The sequence below is a fragment of the Larus michahellis genome, chromosome 15 (genome assembly GCF_964199755.1).
Source record: "Larus michahellis chromosome 15, bLarMic1.1, whole genome shotgun sequence".
In the NCBI taxonomy this organism is placed as follows: Eukaryota; Metazoa; Chordata; class Aves; order Charadriiformes; family Laridae; genus Larus; species Larus michahellis.
In genome coordinates, this window is record NC_133910.1 from 10,023,410 (window position 1) to 10,040,605 (window position 17,196).

At 39.0% G+C, this 17,196-nt stretch overlaps 1 protein-coding gene across 4 annotated transcripts in view; it reads right to left on the minus strand.

Annotated features, from left to right (window-relative positions):
• The window catches only part of CRB2 (crumbs cell polarity complex component 2), a 73,225-nt gene that overhangs the window by 49,427 nt on the left and 6,602 nt on the right, over positions 1 to 17,196 (minus strand). The window lies entirely within an intron of this gene.

Here is a 17,196-nt window from a genome sequence, read left to right on the forward strand (position 1 = left end):
TGTGATACCCAAGTCTGGCTGTGCATTACATCAACTGTGATGACAACGCACTGGATTAGTGGGAATGGTGCAGTTCTAATTGTTTGACCGTGCACTTTACTATATGGAACATTTTTAAGCAGCCAAGGGCCTCTGTCATTCTTGCTGGAATTCAAGAACAATCAGTCCTGTGGCTGCACTGCCAAAGGCCTCAGGTGTGGGACGGGGAAGCAGCAGCAACAGCAGACAAAGTTTGAAGCAGAAGAGTCCACATTCACACAAGAACTCAAAAACCTACAAATGGGGAACCATTCTAAACTCTTCCAACCTAATTTGAACACAATCATAGGAATAGAGCACTGGTTAATCCTGACAAAAGCACAATGATAGCTTCATCAGGATTACAATTGTTTCAGTAAGAGCAAGAATAAGCAATAAAGCATGTCTCTCTGACGAGAGACATATAAGGCTTCTTAGAAGGTTGTATACAAAATATTCAAGTGGATGGATCTAGAAACTTCCCAAGAACTATGGGAAGAACTATGGAAAGAATTCTAATACTTTAAATCAGATGTCTAATGCCAATCCAGCCTTGCCATGCGGCAATTATATGTATCATTTCTGGAAAGAAACATGATAATCGACAGCTTATTGGAACACTATTTTATCCCTGAGAAACTCCATTGCAACTACATCACCCTATATATATCCCAGTAAGAAGGAGCATCTTGTATTTTTAAAGAAGTTTTCCACACCAAGGCCAGTTTGTCAGCATCATTTATTATGCTTGAATACTTTATGAGACAGAAGTCACAAACCTGACAATTTAATTCTCATTTGCTTAGGAAGTGACTGCATATGCTAGCCTAGCTACACCATCTGGGCAAATGATGAAACTTTCTGCTCCAACTCATTTTAGGTTCTCCTCTTTCTATTACAGGACATGACTTCAGAAAAATTTCCTTTCCTGTATCTGTGACCAGAAGGCAAGCCAAAGTATGGATGGCTGAGCTTCCTGTAATAGTAGAACGGTTGCAGAAATTTAATTTCACTCCATGGTGTATGAATCTATCTCTCGATCTTTAGCTTTGTTAACTTGTATGTTCAGTGAGTCACACATGTTTCAAGAGGGGCTATCAATGCTTTAAAAAAAACCCAAAACTATATTTGACTGAAGATTTAAACTTCATTTGATCCTAAAGCCTTTTTAATGCATGAGTCCGAACCAAGGGACTTTGCATATTTCTGCTAGTCTCACTTCCCAGAAGGTCAGTAGGGCAACCACTCTGGAGAAAAATGGAATCGGAGAAGCAAGGAGAAAATCTCTTTAGATGTGTGTGTTCTGCGAAAATGACAAATCACTGTCACTTGTACTATATGAGACTAAATGAAAATTTCTTCAGTTCCATTTCTACTTCTCTGTAAAGCGTGTTGAAACATAGGTTCCCTTTGCGTCTGCATTTCCTTTGATTCAGGCCAGACAATGTAACATGGAGATGAATCACCACACAGCATCCAGTATTTCTGAGATTTCACAGCTTCCTTTCACTTAGAAAGGTAAAAGATCAACCTGCAATACTGTCAACTGCATGGGCTGTTATAACATCGCCTCTTAGAACTTGGGGAGTCATACAGCCATTTCCCTGAAATCTTGAATGAGCTAATCATTACTTTGAATTTTGATTTATTAGTCAAAGTTAACCCTAAGTAGCCTTCGGGAGTGCACACTACATGTGAATGATCCAGCACCGCTTACTATAGCAACCAACTTTCTGGAGTACGTGAATGAGAAAACAAAAGCAACCAAAATGCCCTGGAGAAAGCCAGGAATGTCAACACATTATTCTTCTACCTTGAAAAAGTTTCTTCCCATTCAGTAAGAGGTTATGTCCTTCAGACATGATTTTAAAATTGTGAATCCACTCCTGACTGTTAACTTCAACACTGATACATACTTAACTCCAATTGCCTTGTTTATTTCCCCTCAGTACCTTAACCTTATTGGCAATTTCTGTTAAAATAATAAAGCTGACACTTTGTATTCCCACCACCAAATAGCCACTGGAGTTAACACGGAAGTCAAAGCCACAGTTCATCCTCTTTCCATGACTTTAAAGCTCATAATCCACCATTAAATTAGCCAGTAAGGACAGTGATTTGCTGATTCTGCCCAGCAGAGGACTTGATCCCTTGTCTTTTTCTATTGCTTTACAGAAATGGTACTTCAATTATGAGCACATCCTTGTGGCCTGTTAGAATCTCACTGTTACGTCAGAACAGGTTCCTACAATTTAAGAACTAAATAACTTACTTGGGCAGTAACATACAAGAATTGCCATGGCAGCAACGGAGTAAATACTTCCCAATTCATTCATCCATCTTCAGCTGAAACTGAGCTTCCGGGGGTGAAATAAGGTCAAAACAAAGTAAAGAGTGAAATGGAATCTGTCTGACAATAAGCCAGGTGTCAGGCAACCAATCCACAGAGCCTGACCAAGGACAAAACGGTCATTCTCTGTTAGCTGTGGTGGGATGTTGGGAATTTTGAGCAGATGTTAATAGGATGAATACATACTAGTCGTACAGCCTCAGAATGATAATGCCTCTAAATACCAAAAGCATATTGATCTCCTGAAGTGCATAGTCAGAACATCTAATGGCTCTAGAGAGAGAAGGGAAACACTCAAAAAGGGGGGAAAAAAAAAAAACAAAAAGAGAAGGTGCTTTAGATTGGAGAGTTTTATCAGTTAAAAAAGCCTTGGGGCACACAGGGAATGTTAAAATGCTGCTGCACATACAGACACAGAGTGAGGGATGGCAAGAATGTGCACTTTGCACATAAGAATGGAAGAATGAATTTACAGAACTTGTATGATTATAACAGGTCTAAAATACTTCTTCTAGGTAGAATATTAGAACCAGGAAGAACCTAAAGAGGAAAACAAGTCTTTACTGCACTGTTATGGTCGATCAAAACTGTGGGAAAAGAAAAGCTAACACCAGTGACGCAGAGGATGCAGACACTGTTCAAAAGAAATTCAAAGGGAAATTCTTTCTATTTTAATGACCACAACTGTTATTAGTAATGCAGATCAGGGCTTTGCTCTAAAAGTAAATCTCATTACTAACCTGCAGTGTCTTTTTCAAGTGTGAGACATTTGAAAGCTCCTTTTTAAACAAGGGCTGTGTAACTGGGAAATTCAGTTTATTCTCTTTGCTTTGATATCTATTTAGTTCAGAACTATACACACCATCAAAAGCGAAATATTATCCTCCACTCTGTACCAGAGGGCCAAGTGGTCCAATGGCGTACGCTCTCTGCTCCCTGGTACTGATCCAGTGTTTTCACCATCTCACAAAAGCATGTAGCTCTTTGAAGGAGGATGAGACTCCAGGCAACAGGACTGCAAATTATCAGCTTGTTCAGAGGTGGTTTTCTTTTTCATGGAGGTACAAATCAGACTAAGATACACTAACAGAAAGATCATTGTAAAGTTCACTCTCAGCAGTGCCACCATAGGAGCATATCATAATTCTATGAACTCTGGTCAATAGTATTATACATTCACTGAACCACTGAGGACCTTAAGCAAATACATGGAAGAGATGAGAAAAGATTCCAGTTGTCCTGAGCTTCCCACTCTCTGACCGCAAAACCACACTCTCATATCAAATGGGGAATGAAACTCAAGAGACATTTTAATCCTACACCCCTGCTCAAATTAATAATCCTACTTCATCAATATTTGATGGAGCTGTTATTGTGTCTCCTCTGACCATTACACTTTTCATATAATGCTCTGAATTATGCTGCTCTATAGCAATGTAATAACAATGTACTCCTTTCAAGGTAATACTGATAGAAAACACGGCACCTCCTTTCCTAACACCATGCCTTTCCAGAAGACCCTGCTTCAGGACTAACTTATGAAATCAGCAACTATAGCATATGTAACTGGGTAACAACTTATGCAAAAAGATATATTGACTCAGCCCTAAATGACCACTCCTCTTTGTAGCCCACTACACAACCATCTTATGGAAAAGAAAATATATTCATATCCTGAAAACCAAACTAAAACATAAATGTTGAGCACGACAGAGAACAGTCATTGTGTATACTGGCATAGAGAATCACAGTTAATAAGGCACGAAAGCAATTATGACAAGAAAAACTTAAAATTTTTGCAAACTAAAGTGTTGAGGAGGAGGGTGTAGACTACCCTATGCTAAACACAACAGAAATGCCCGTCCCTCACCATAAAACCTTCATTCACATCCCACAAACTGACTTGGATGAGTACACGATTAGGCATGCTGTTGTGGTTGCGTTTGCACAGGGTTAAGAGGTTACTGCTGCTACCCAATTACTCATCAGCACAGTTCCGCAAGAGAGTACTCCCCCTCCGCTTTGCATGCGTTAACTGCAAATGCAATAACTCCCAAAACAGATGTTGTTAACATGATCAAGAATATTAACTCGGCAATTGCAAGCGCTTAAACTAATGTGAATTGCTTAGGTAAAAGGCAGCTCAAGAACAATTACACGCAGCTACATGATAAGTAAAACATTCCACAATCCACATCACAGTCTTTAAGGATCCTCTTTGGAAAACAGAATGCACGCTCTAAATTCTCTATCAGTGCAGAATCATTAAGGTTAGTCCCCGCTGCTGAAGAACTGAGACACAGGGAAAGGCAGTACAAATTCATGGATAGAGAAGGGGCTTTTTCTGTACTTTCTTGAGTCTCTCAGTTTCTGAACAATGTACCTTTCATCCACAAGGGATCTTATTTAAAAGAAACACAAAAAGTAACAGTAAAAGTAAAAAAGTAAAAAAAACATTTAAGAGAAAAATAACCTGCTGACAGAAGAGAAGCACTCAGCCTGTGCATTTTCTCGGTGCTACCCAGCTTGTTTCTCTACAGAACAACTGTTCCCAAAGCAGAGGTAGGGGGTAAAGTATGGCAGCGTATTGGGAGGCTTACACTTTCTCGCCAGATTGCACATTTTCCCAATTCCAGGCTTTTAGTGCATTATACAATGTTGGTATTGTAACATGCAAGTATCAGTTCATGGAGAAATACAATGAGGGAGCAGAGAAGCAGATGAATTAATCCCAGTTCAAAGGCTGGGCAACAGTGTTTTCCCTGCCTGAAAAGCAATACCACAGCAGTTCCTGTTTACAGGGGTAAAAAGAGGAAAGAAGTACTTAGGATGATTCACCAACCTTCAGTCACTAAAAATTAATCATAGAAGCTTGGCACTCTTCTGCCCCAGCTCCCTAATGCAGTATCAAGACAAGGACTACAGTTTGTTCTCCCTGTAGTGAGGAGGGAAAGTCAAGAAAGAAGTGGGAATGAAGGAAAAGGAAACCAGTCAAAAGCAGGTTTGGGACTCCATATAGTTAGATATGTTACTTATTTGTGTGTGAGGAGGCCAAGCCAGTTCTTCCATTCAGAGTGTACAAACCTGTAATTTCAGCACCTAGGAACAAGCTCCCAAAGCTCCAGGCCCAGCCAGGATTTCCTGGGCTCACATTCTGCACGGAGCCCAGTGGAGACAGAATTTCTGTGGTGAGCAAGGGAAAGGGTTGGGGTCCACGGAAAATCACATCAAAGAGGTTTCTGCAGCTTTAGCTTATGGAACGTAAAGCAGAAATACTAAAATAGGAAGATTAAAATAAAAGTAACACAGAAATTTAGAGGTATTCATGGGACAACAGTATAAGTCGAAGTGCCAGAAGAAGCCAGAGAGATTGCTAGTTACTACGTGTCTTCTACACTTACCATCTGACTCAAAGCCCAGTGAAGTAATTAAAAACAGCTAGCAATTACAGTAAGCTTTGGTTCAGGCCCACAGAGAGCATGCTGCTACGAAGCTCAGTCCTTCCACATTTCAGCAGATTGTGACAACCGGGAGATTGCCAAAGGTCAGAAAAACTATGGAGAGAGGGAGTAAGTCCTGAGTAACATCTGTCCAATGAGTTAAAAACACTTGACGATGCAAGCTTTGAGGGAACTTTTATGTCATCTGTTCTGTCTTTAGAGATAAGAAAAGATGTGGTTGCATTTTATTTTTTCACAGCAACGATACAAGCACAGAACAGCAAACAGATGGAGGTGTCATAAGCAAAGTGTGAAAATGAAAAAAAAAAAAAAAAAAAAGAATAGTGAGAGTCCCTCTGCTGGAGATTATCATGCTGTGAAATCCTGTTTGTAATGACCTGCCAGAAAAATGCCTCAATTACTGCAGGTTGGGATAAGCACTGGGATAAGCATAGGTACTTGACCTCAGGGACAGAAGGTCTCCAAGGATGGACTGGTTGGCCACACCATCAAGCAAGGCCATAGAACTGGGCAGGTTGATGACTGCATGCAGCACGAGAGCAGGCTGTACACCAGCCCCATGGCCTGGGGTGTCATCAGCCCTGGCATGATACTGTTTACAGGAGTATTCCGAGTAGTGGAGCTCTTGAGAAGTGTCAAGTGACAGAGTGATGCTTTTGGTGGGCTGTTTCCACCCACAAGTTGGGGGGGGCGGGGGAGAAGGGGTGGAAAGTACAGAATAGAAAACTTCCCCTAAGTGGAAGGAACTAAATGTTATCAACATATAATGGAAAAGGCTTAATGTGAACTATCAAAGACTATGTATCCCCATCCCAAAACATGCCAGCAAGGTTTAACTGAGCAGTATGGTTTTGAGGGACACGCTGTTTTATCTATAAAGTCTGGAGATGTTACAATTTAGTCTTTTTGTCAGGAAGTCCTTTATTAAAATTGCTGTAAATGGTAACTTGTTTGGTAACTTGTTCAACTAAAGAGGAGGCCTTTTCTGCCATGAGCTGTAAAAAGGCATTAGTTTTCAATTCTGTTTTTGAAGGATGTTTGAGATACTGATTTCTACCTCAATTTATGCTCAACATAAGTTATGTTTTCTTCACAGTTCTGGTGCTCAGAGCAGAGAGAAGCATTTTCCTGAATCTCTAAACAGATCTTTTTTAACACAATGTTCTCTGAACAGATCTTCCCAATACCTCTCTATCCCATAACCCAGCAGCCATAACAAACCAAAGCATTTGGCAATACTGAATTGCTCAAAGAAATCTCAGACTTCTTTCTGTTCGGAGGTCTCCCTCTGGGACCTGAGTGGGTTGCAATAGCACAGCCAGTCGCTCTAAACAGCTTGTATCCAAACGCTCTGCTTGATGGCGATTAAATATATAAAATGGTACACGTCCAATGTTTGAAACAAAAAGGCCCAGGGCACCTACGAAATGCTTTCCACATAGAGCTCATTATAGCACTGGAAGTACTGGAAATACTGTCATATGAAACAGTCACAAACTATTGCTCTAAAGAAAAGAAGTGCAGAACAGAATGGAACAGTGAGAAAGTTCAAGATGTCAGACTATTTTTTTTCCTTTTTATTCCATGTGTAAGCCAGTCTTGGTTGTAGACCTGTATGAGAAAATAGATGTTATACACACTCATGCACTACACAGACAGTATTCCTAGGAGGTGTGCTAGTTTAGGCAACTCAGTGCAGGGTTTTCTTATTGTTACTGTAAGATCTGTATGCTTCAAGAGGAAAACAACTTAGGGTTTTTCTCCTTTGAACAGGCTACACTTTACAAAGACATTGCTAACGAGAAGTGGTGAATATCTGCAGAACACACTGATATTTTCTAGTATCAACTGCAAATTAATTAGACTTTGTTACATAGTTATACTTTTTTCTAATATAATACTAATCCTGACAATCAGTTAGTACTGATTAGCATTTTGGTAGTGGTTGTCAATAGCTTCTGACTGATCAGGCTGTGGTCCCCAGCGTTTCAACAAGCTATAGAAAAAGGCAAAGCAAAAGCACAGAGAAGGCAAACACCATCTCTGGCTCACCAAGTGATTTAAATATATGAAAGTAAATTAAAGGACTATAAAGCCACACTATGTATTGCATCTGAATTATGTATGGAGGACATACAGGAATTATGGTTGAAAGAAGTAGCATTGTGCAATAGTATTTCCTCATCCAGGATAAGACATGAGTGTGTCCTACAACAGGCTCACCCCAGTTTAAAGCAATCCTGTAATTCCCATAAAATCTGCACAGCTAGTCTCACTGCAAGAAGCTGTCCCACGTGCCTAAGAAACTCCCTGTAGCTCCCTCAGAAGAATACATTTACATTGCTGGTGAGCAAAAACTTTCTCCTATATCCTGCTGTACTCAGCCCAAATACTGCTCAAGAATAATATAATACATAGGTACGTTAGACCTAAAAGTCTATAAGACCTAACTGATTTAATGTGAAGTGTTTAAATACAGAATATACATCATGCCTTTCATAGTAGTCAGTGGTTTTGTAAGGTATGGCAAGTCCTAGAATTGTTCCGATTATTCTGGGACTTTATCTTATCAGCAGTTTTACTGTTCTGTTGAAAAGTATAACCATTTTTGCTATTCTAATTCAACATTTACGCCTCCACCATTTTTGTTGAGGGACAGAAATGAATCAACTCTTACAATGGCATATAATCTAGCTGTAATGTCACTTGGAAACAAAAGTCAACTTTTTTATTTTTAGTGTTGTCATGATATGACTATACACATAGTGATGGCAACACGTAACCATCATATCAAGTTCTGCCACTGCTAGCTATAGTGGATCTATAATAAATGTACACACATACAAATGATCCATTAGTATAACAATTCCTGTGTTATATCCTTCATTTCATTCTCTTCTTTCCATTTGTTTTTGGTTTCTATTTTATGTTGTTCATTTTAAACACATAGTTGGGTATTACACATATATAAAGATTTTTTTAGAGAAGTGGTAATAGATAAATAATTAAACCTCTAAGATAGTTTTACAGGTTGGCCTGTTCTTATCCATTTCAATAGTCAGACATCAACAAGAAGCGTTCTTCTACCTGCACCCCACTACCTCTTCACATTGGGTCTGTAGTATTTTGCCCAGTGCAAGGTAAACACTGCTCCTCAGAGCTAAGTTTCAAGCAGAACACAGTACTGTCAACTTCAGATAGAGAGTCACACATGCAGGCTGGTGTTTGTTTTGTGCTGGGAAAACTTCTGAAACTCCAGGTCTAATTTTGCATAAAGAATATTTGTGCTTTTGTCTTTCCCTTAGGCATAATGACCTTCCCTTGAAACAGTGACAATGTTGGCCTGCTGATTAGCAGTGCAGCTCTGCAGCCAGGCCTCCTCTGCATGGGGCCAATGATAGGCAGTGAAATCTAACTGCCACTTGGTGGCAGAGGTTAGATACCATAATTACATTTCTGGTTCCCAAGAATGCATCATGCATGCTTATTCTCTGCCCAAGGTGACTCTCAAGATTATTTCTTGCCTCCTCATTAATTACTATACATATTTATAGACAAATTAAGGACTCAAACCTAACCATTTATTCAATTAATCACTTTGAGTTCTAGTAGAATAAACAGTATCAAATCAATTCATTAGCTCACGGGTTCGTGACAATTTAACACGTTCATTTTCTGTTTCCTCTCTGTGGTGTCATGTCTCACACAAGAGTTAAAACATCAAACACCACCAGCTATCTTTGTAACAGAAAGAGCATAAGAAATTCTGAACCATCAAACTATTTGCTTCAACTCACAGTGAACAGAAAATAGATTTGCTGCAATAATCAAATCAGGCTTGCTTCTACACCCCTCTTCCAAAGACATTGTGTCTAATCTTTAAGTCTTTAGCTGATAATTCAATTACTAGCTTACTGAGAGCAACTATAAGCACAGTATATGTTATGCAATTTGGTTCACAACATGAATAAACAATATTCTACAAACAGACACTTCTGAATGTCTATTTCAGGAGACCTTGCTTATCATTCCACCTCTGAGGAAGCTGCATGTGTTATTCCCTAAAGATGCTGCAACAGCTCTGATTCCGTGGCCACAACCTTCCATCCCATGAGAGGGGAAGCCCCATGACTTCATCAGCTTTGCCCAACACAGCAGCAAACTGCAAGGTCTAGCCACAAGAAAAATCTTTTAAGCCAAGCCAAAGGGCCCTACGCAAATTGCATCTATGCTCTCCACTTGTGTTTCACAGTGTTTTTAGAACCTGCATGACATTGTGAACCTCATAAATACATACAGCAATAACTATTCACTGGATCTATAAATAAATTAAAGGGAACTGACATTCACATTTGGAGGACTTTTACAGAAGGACTGAGCTGAACACCGTGAGCTAAGTTTATGCCTAACCTTGGGCATATGGGCTCTTTCTGCTCCCTACGAATTTTGTCCCCAGTCTTTACTCCTTTCTACCCAAGTCTCCAACTCCATAATGCCATTCAGAGTAAGTTACACGCAAAGCTGCAGAACATCACTGCTGACATGCTCCAAGCCAGAATGCTTCCAATTATACAATAGTTAGTAAAGCAGGATTAGGAAAAAGGCTCTTTAAGGGCAAGTAACTTTTATCAGCTCTTTTTTTCTGACAGGAACTTCAGACAGACTGTACAAGTTGAAGTTCAGCACAGAGTTTATAAACCACAGGCATTTAACCTCAGAATTAAATATCACTAGCCTCCAAATAATGATAATTTCACCTAATAATAACTGTTTGGTTTGTCCACACAAGAAGACACTAATCTAGAAACACTGACAAAATTAAACATCATCTTAGTATAAACCATTTAATAAAACTTCAATTAAATGAAATGCATCTAGCCAGTTTACCAGGTTAGCCAAGCTGGCTCTATCTATAGCAGCTGTACTTCATCAAATAGGAGTGCTCTATTTACAAAGTATGCATTTATCTAAATATTGTGGACCTTTTGTGACACTCTAAATGAAGACAGAGAGCAAGCATAAACACAACAAGATGTTTTGGTAGTGGTAACTTTCAGGATCTAGAATAATTATTACCGCTACTGCAGATTTGTTAACTTTCCATGAAGAAACAAATATGGCTTAAAATCAGAGCAGGCAGTAACTGTGTATGTGAATGAGAGAAACCAACTATTTAACGTAATTTACAAATTCTCAACAGAAGTAGTTACTGCAGAGACTGAATATACTATCTACCAAACTTTCATTTATTCAGAACTATGTCACTTAGAATATTATTTTTTCATCCTTTACATTAATATTTTCCAAACCTAAGTCACAGCTGCTAGAATTCTGAAATCTCCATTTGCATCTTATTTTAGCACAGGTGAGGAGTTACCATAACTGGTATCCCTCTATTATACCTAGACCTATTTATATTTGAGTTTTCCATTCCATATGTGTACTTCTCTATTTCCAGAAACATGTCTAGTTCTAGAATTGTATATTGCATATTTGGTGCCTCAAGTGCTGCACAAGCTAGTTGGGAAGTGCACCTTTCTTTTTTGCTTCATTATTAGGCATGAAGCCTGGAAAAATGCGAATGTATAAATTTAATATCATAAACCTGGGATTTGCCAAATTCCTGCAAATCCTTCTTTTGGAGAAGGTCAGGTAAGACCAAAAATCTGCATGCAGGATTTCATAGGAAGCAAATGCTTTATAATGTTTATTAGCTATTTTTATAGCTCTTAGCATCAGAGTATCCAGGTTCTTAAGTAACTATGACAACAGCATCGACCTCTGCATCCACCCAAAGATCCAGAAAAACTGGCCATCTGTCAATCTTTCTTTCAGTTGCTCCAGCTTCTTGCTATAACAGATCAATATCTTCACAAAATTTTGAGAAGATCCCTGTATTTTTACATCACACAAGTCCTACCAGGTCAACCAAACCCCTCTTCCAGTCTCTGCCACACCATTCATGAAACCCCTTATAATGGAGTACAGCTTAGTTCTGCCCTCAGTATTCCAGTCTTGCTTTCATGCAGTTGGGACCATTTCCTTTATTCAAACCCTGTAGACTCATCTGCTTTTCAAGTATTTAAGCACTTAAGCTTTGCTAATGCATCTTTTTATTTGCAGTTCTCACATGTTTTTGCTAGACTAGACACATGCAGCATGCTACACAGCTTTAAAAAAACGCATGTAAATATCCTTAGAATGGCTCAACTTGAATAGCCTAACAGACAGTATGTGGCCCTGGACCAGAGGCCATGCTCATTGTAATGCTACCTGCTGAGCACAGCCGCCAGCATTCAGAGCATTATAAAAAGGGCATTACTGTAACAATGACAAAGACAGTGAGCGCTACTTGCATAGTGTTTAATGAGCAGCACAGACCATGGCATTTGGAGACTGACAGTTTAGGTTTGTTTGTTGTTTGGTTTTTTTAACCCCAAATTTCCATCACCTTTCAAATAATAAAGCACTTGAATTAATCAGAGTGTCAGTTCTGAGAAAGCAGCATACATGATTTCAAGCCCTTTTGCAAAAACGACACATGGATGCCTATCAAGGCCAGCATGACAAGTCTTCTGCAAAGAAAGAAATTCGAGAAGATCACACTACACTTGCTTAGAAATTATTTTCCCTTTACCAGATCTGAACTGTAATCAGAATGCTGATGCCCTGTTATAATAGACAGAAGTAGATTTACAAAGAGAGAGGAGAACAATTTTCAGGATGGGGCATTACTCACTAACTGAAGGAACTGGTCACGATGGACAAACTTCTGGTATCAATTATTTCCAAGTTTTAGACTTCTGCAGAAGCAAAATAGAAGAGCCAACCAATAAAAGTATTTATGAATTAAAAAAAAAAAAAACCACACCACAAACCAACAAACAAAACACAAAAAAACCCAAAAACCCCAACCCATCCCATACTAGATACTTCTCCTCTTCCCCTTTAAATTTTCCACAGAACATTGTTTTTGTAGCTGCCAATTCTGTGACCTTGCTAGAAGTCACCAAGCCAGAGATCAATTAGTGAGTACAGAATAGAGGAGCAGCGTTGACTGCATTCTGCCCGTCCCTTGGGAAGAGCAGCTGTGCTTCAGGGTACAAGCAGCATAAGCCTGGAAGATTGTTATCCAGTGGGAGTGCTGATACGCAGGTTGGTTACTAACTGCAAGATGCACAATGGAGCAGAACTGAAAGGAAATAGGAAAACCTCCTTTTTCCTTTGACTTCCACATTTAAAATCTCCCAGTAATTTAAAAAAAAAATTAATTTTGCACACAATGAAACCTTATTACACTAAACGGTATCTACAACAAATACACCACGCTGGCTTCAAACATATAAATTATGAATGTTTGTTAGTACTCTTCCTACTGAAGTGCCCCATAGAAAACTATCCTTTAAAAATATTGCATACTCTTCACATATCCCATTTAATCACTTAGCAAAGCTGGGAAAAGTTTGTCTGTAAAGATTAATTTGGAATACGCAAAATAAATTAAAAGAAACCTTTACTGAATCTCCTTTAATAGCAAAGGAAGAGAAATATCATCAGTAACATTCAAGCATGATCAAAACACCTACCATTTTCAACATACCTTAGAAAAGCAAAATGGTAGTCGATATTTAGGAAGACTACTGAAATTGTTTAACCCATGCAATGAGATCTCATCTCCCCCAGATCTTGACTAAATTAAATTATTAGTTACTGGTCTTGATCTCACACCCTGCAGTACGGATTACCTGGACTTGAATAATAAAACTATCAAACTTTTAAGTTCTAACTTAACCGGTCTGTTAGATCAAGTGATGTAAACAGAACTTCAGAAGAAGGTCTCCCCCCAGGAGATGTCAGGAGCACTTATTTATGTATTTCAGTCCCCATTTCCAGTGACCCTCATGGTATTCAGAAACAAATCAAATGAGCCACTTGTCTCTTGCTGAGGAAAGAGGACCTATTTGCAAGTCAGCAGGAACATCCCAACACTCAGTCTCAGTAAAAGTGTTTCACAGCACCTTATTAGAGACTTGACAGGGGTCACGTAGCACTATCTGCACGAGCTGACTGATGACATAAAACACAGAACACTTTGGGACATTGAGCAGGAAAATTTCAAAGATTGGCCCTACAGAACCATATATATTAGGTTTTCTTAATTTTAAATATGAGCATTTTAAATACCATCCTGAAAAAGTTATCAGGAAACACAATGAATGATGATGATCACACGTTAATTCTCAATGCTACAACACTTATCTACTAAATTTCACAGTCTTCTCGTTATCTCTCTCCTGTGACTACACTAGCACGCCAGGAATGGCAAGCCAAAGACAGTGACTCAGAGCTCCGTGGTTCCTAGCAAAGGGCACTAACTGCTGAGTGTCTTTAGAGCATAATCATGGGGCTTTCCACTAGGAAGATCCAACTGCTGACCGACACATAGCTGTATTCTCAGTACTGCGTGAACTCCAGCTCTTTAGTATTTAAATCAGTACATAAATTTTTCACATAGAACTTAGCCGAAAATAAGCCACCTGCCTGGTTACTACAATGTTACAACAGTCTGTCTGCTTGCCTTAATTTGCAGGCAACTAGAATGCCATTTGTGTGATATACGATTCCGAAAGGCCTCCCAGAAGAAACCTGAGAGATCAATAGTCCTTAAATAAGTAATTAGAAGAGCTGAAATCATTTAGGTCATCAAATAGCAAGCGGGATAAATAAAGAGTCATAGCTCCATGAACACCTGCATTTAATAGAATTTTTACATTTCTTTGTTGAGTTAAATGATGGAAAAGTTGCACACCAAAGCATAAGAGGCAGAATTGCTGAATAGCATCTATACTAGGAAAGCAAAGTAGGATAACAATACATACCTGCATTAAAATTATTTGGTGGGTTAATAAAAAAAAAAAAACAAACCAAAACCAACAACAAAAAAAACCCCAAAAGATATGTCAAAAGCATTCAACTTCCCATTCATAATGCAAGAGAATTTAGATCAAAAATTCCAAGGGAGCTTTCTAATCTAAGGTATGAAGCAAAGACAACACACAGAATTGGGCATTCCTACACTCATAGATGTACTAGACTAAACATGAGAAAACGTATGTAATATGGACTATGACCTGTATCCACTGCAGATCTGTTCCCCATTTATCACTTTATAAGACACTACCAGTCAGTTAAGCAGCAGCATACTAGGTACGTGGAGTAAAGAGTCTCAAGTATTGAAAGGTTACTTTTAGTTTATGCAATGCAAGGAACACAGCACGTTATCACAAGAGAAAACAGATTTCAAAGAGTAAGCTTTCTGCTGTGATTCTGATTAGAGGGCCATGCCAACACCTGTTCATCAGATCTAAGTTTTTATGTGCTGGACCATATCTGTTTGCTGTAGAACTTCAGACATGAACAGACATCAGAATTACAAACTGCTCTGACCCCATGTTGCGGTACTGGCTTGGGTACCAATACCTTCAGGAAACACACCAGCTTCAACAAGGTCAGTATTTTATCCCAATGATACAGCTTGTGAATATTTTCCAAATGCCATTGAATTCTGTCTGTAGTCTCACAAAATTTTTAATGATGTTATAAAACTACTTCATTACAACCAAAATTCTCATTATTAGCAAGATTTCTAGACCCAATTTCTGACCACAGTTCAAAGTGTTTTAATTCTATCTAACAATTACTATTATTCCTAAGAATTTTCCACTTTCTGTTAATGAAAATGTATCTTGGTAAAGTTTTTTTAAAATTATTATTATTATTATTATTATGACTGTACTGCCAGCTGTGCTCAGACAAACTCTGATTCAATTTCTAGGCTTCAGGGTCATCAATACACTCAGCTATTTCCTCCGTCAAAAAATACAGATCACCATAGACAAAAACAGATATGGGAAGAAGAAAACACACAGTTAAAAAAAAAAGAAAGAGAAAAAACCCAGCACCACTGAAAACAAAAACTTTTTGTACCAGAAACAGATTGAAAACAGAAAGAAAATTAGCATTTAGGAATGAAAAAGCCTATTCACTGTTGATGTTAAATACAACACCCGCAGAGATGGAAGCTGGGTTTATTTTTGATAGCAGCATAAACATTAAAGATAAGCCAAAAGCATTTAGAAAATATGGGTGCAGTACAACGGCTCATGTGATGAGAGATACTTTGCTTTTAATCTTGACCTGGAAAACCTCTTGTATGACAGAGCCTCTTTTCAGTGGAGTCGCAGTCCTGCCTAGTTACTCTGCCTATTAGTGATACAAAGGCCACCCAAGTTGTTTCTACTTTGGAATGATGGCAAGTTTTCAATCCTAAACTTCAAAGGGAAAGGAAAAAAGGACACCTAATACATCTATCTAAGGACCTGTGCTGAACTCCTGTCTTCCCTGGTCTAATCACACTCTTCCCTAAAACAATAACCCTTACAACTGTATCATTGTTTTTCTAGAAAGGAGGTACATATTCCCCCAAATATTTATCTACTTGCCACTGATACTTGTGAAAATACTTAGCTCATATTGATATGAGATAAACATCCATCATATCCTACCCACAAAATGGAAAAACCAGCTGATTTCCAGATTGGTTCATCACATCTACAATCCCAGTAACATATAAGTGTTAACCACATCAACCACAATCATTGTGAGGATTAAGCAATCACAGGATGAAATCTCAAGTGTGTATCATGAAGTATTAAGACCGAAAACTGTGGGCACCTCTGTGAAGTTCAGTCCTACTTTGGATGTCTGTTCATACAGTCCAGGCTTCTCTAGGGAGGAGAGTTGCAGACCAACAGTCAATCTTTGGAACTTTATGCCGTCAGATTGCAATGAGAAACCTGCTGCGTAAGACACTGCCAACCCCACATGTTCAGCTACAACTCGAATGTAGAACCATCTGTCACCTTCTCTAGGACAGGCCATACAGGCAGAGATGCCCTGTAACCAGCAGCAGTCACCCCCCATTCCCATGTGCACAACAGGTAAAAGCACTTCCATTCACAAGGAAAGAAAAATGTTAAATGCCAGATGATATATCAACACCCCATTTCCCAAAGCAGAGATGTTAAGGATCAGAAGACTTCAGACGATCATTTAGGGCCCCACCTTTACAAAAATTTTAATTAAATGCAATCCAGGCTTTCCTGTTGCATAAGGAATGCTTTACTGGGTCAGCTCAATGCTCCTGTGTAGCCTGGTATTGTGCTTCTGAAGGCAGCAACGGGAGATTCCATGCAGACAGAGCCCATGAGCCTGGCTGCTTCCCATGGGGTCTTCTCTCTGGTTTTGCCCAGGGTCTGCAATTGTTGTATTAGTGATGTTAGAGGGTACAAAGTCAGTAACTACCGT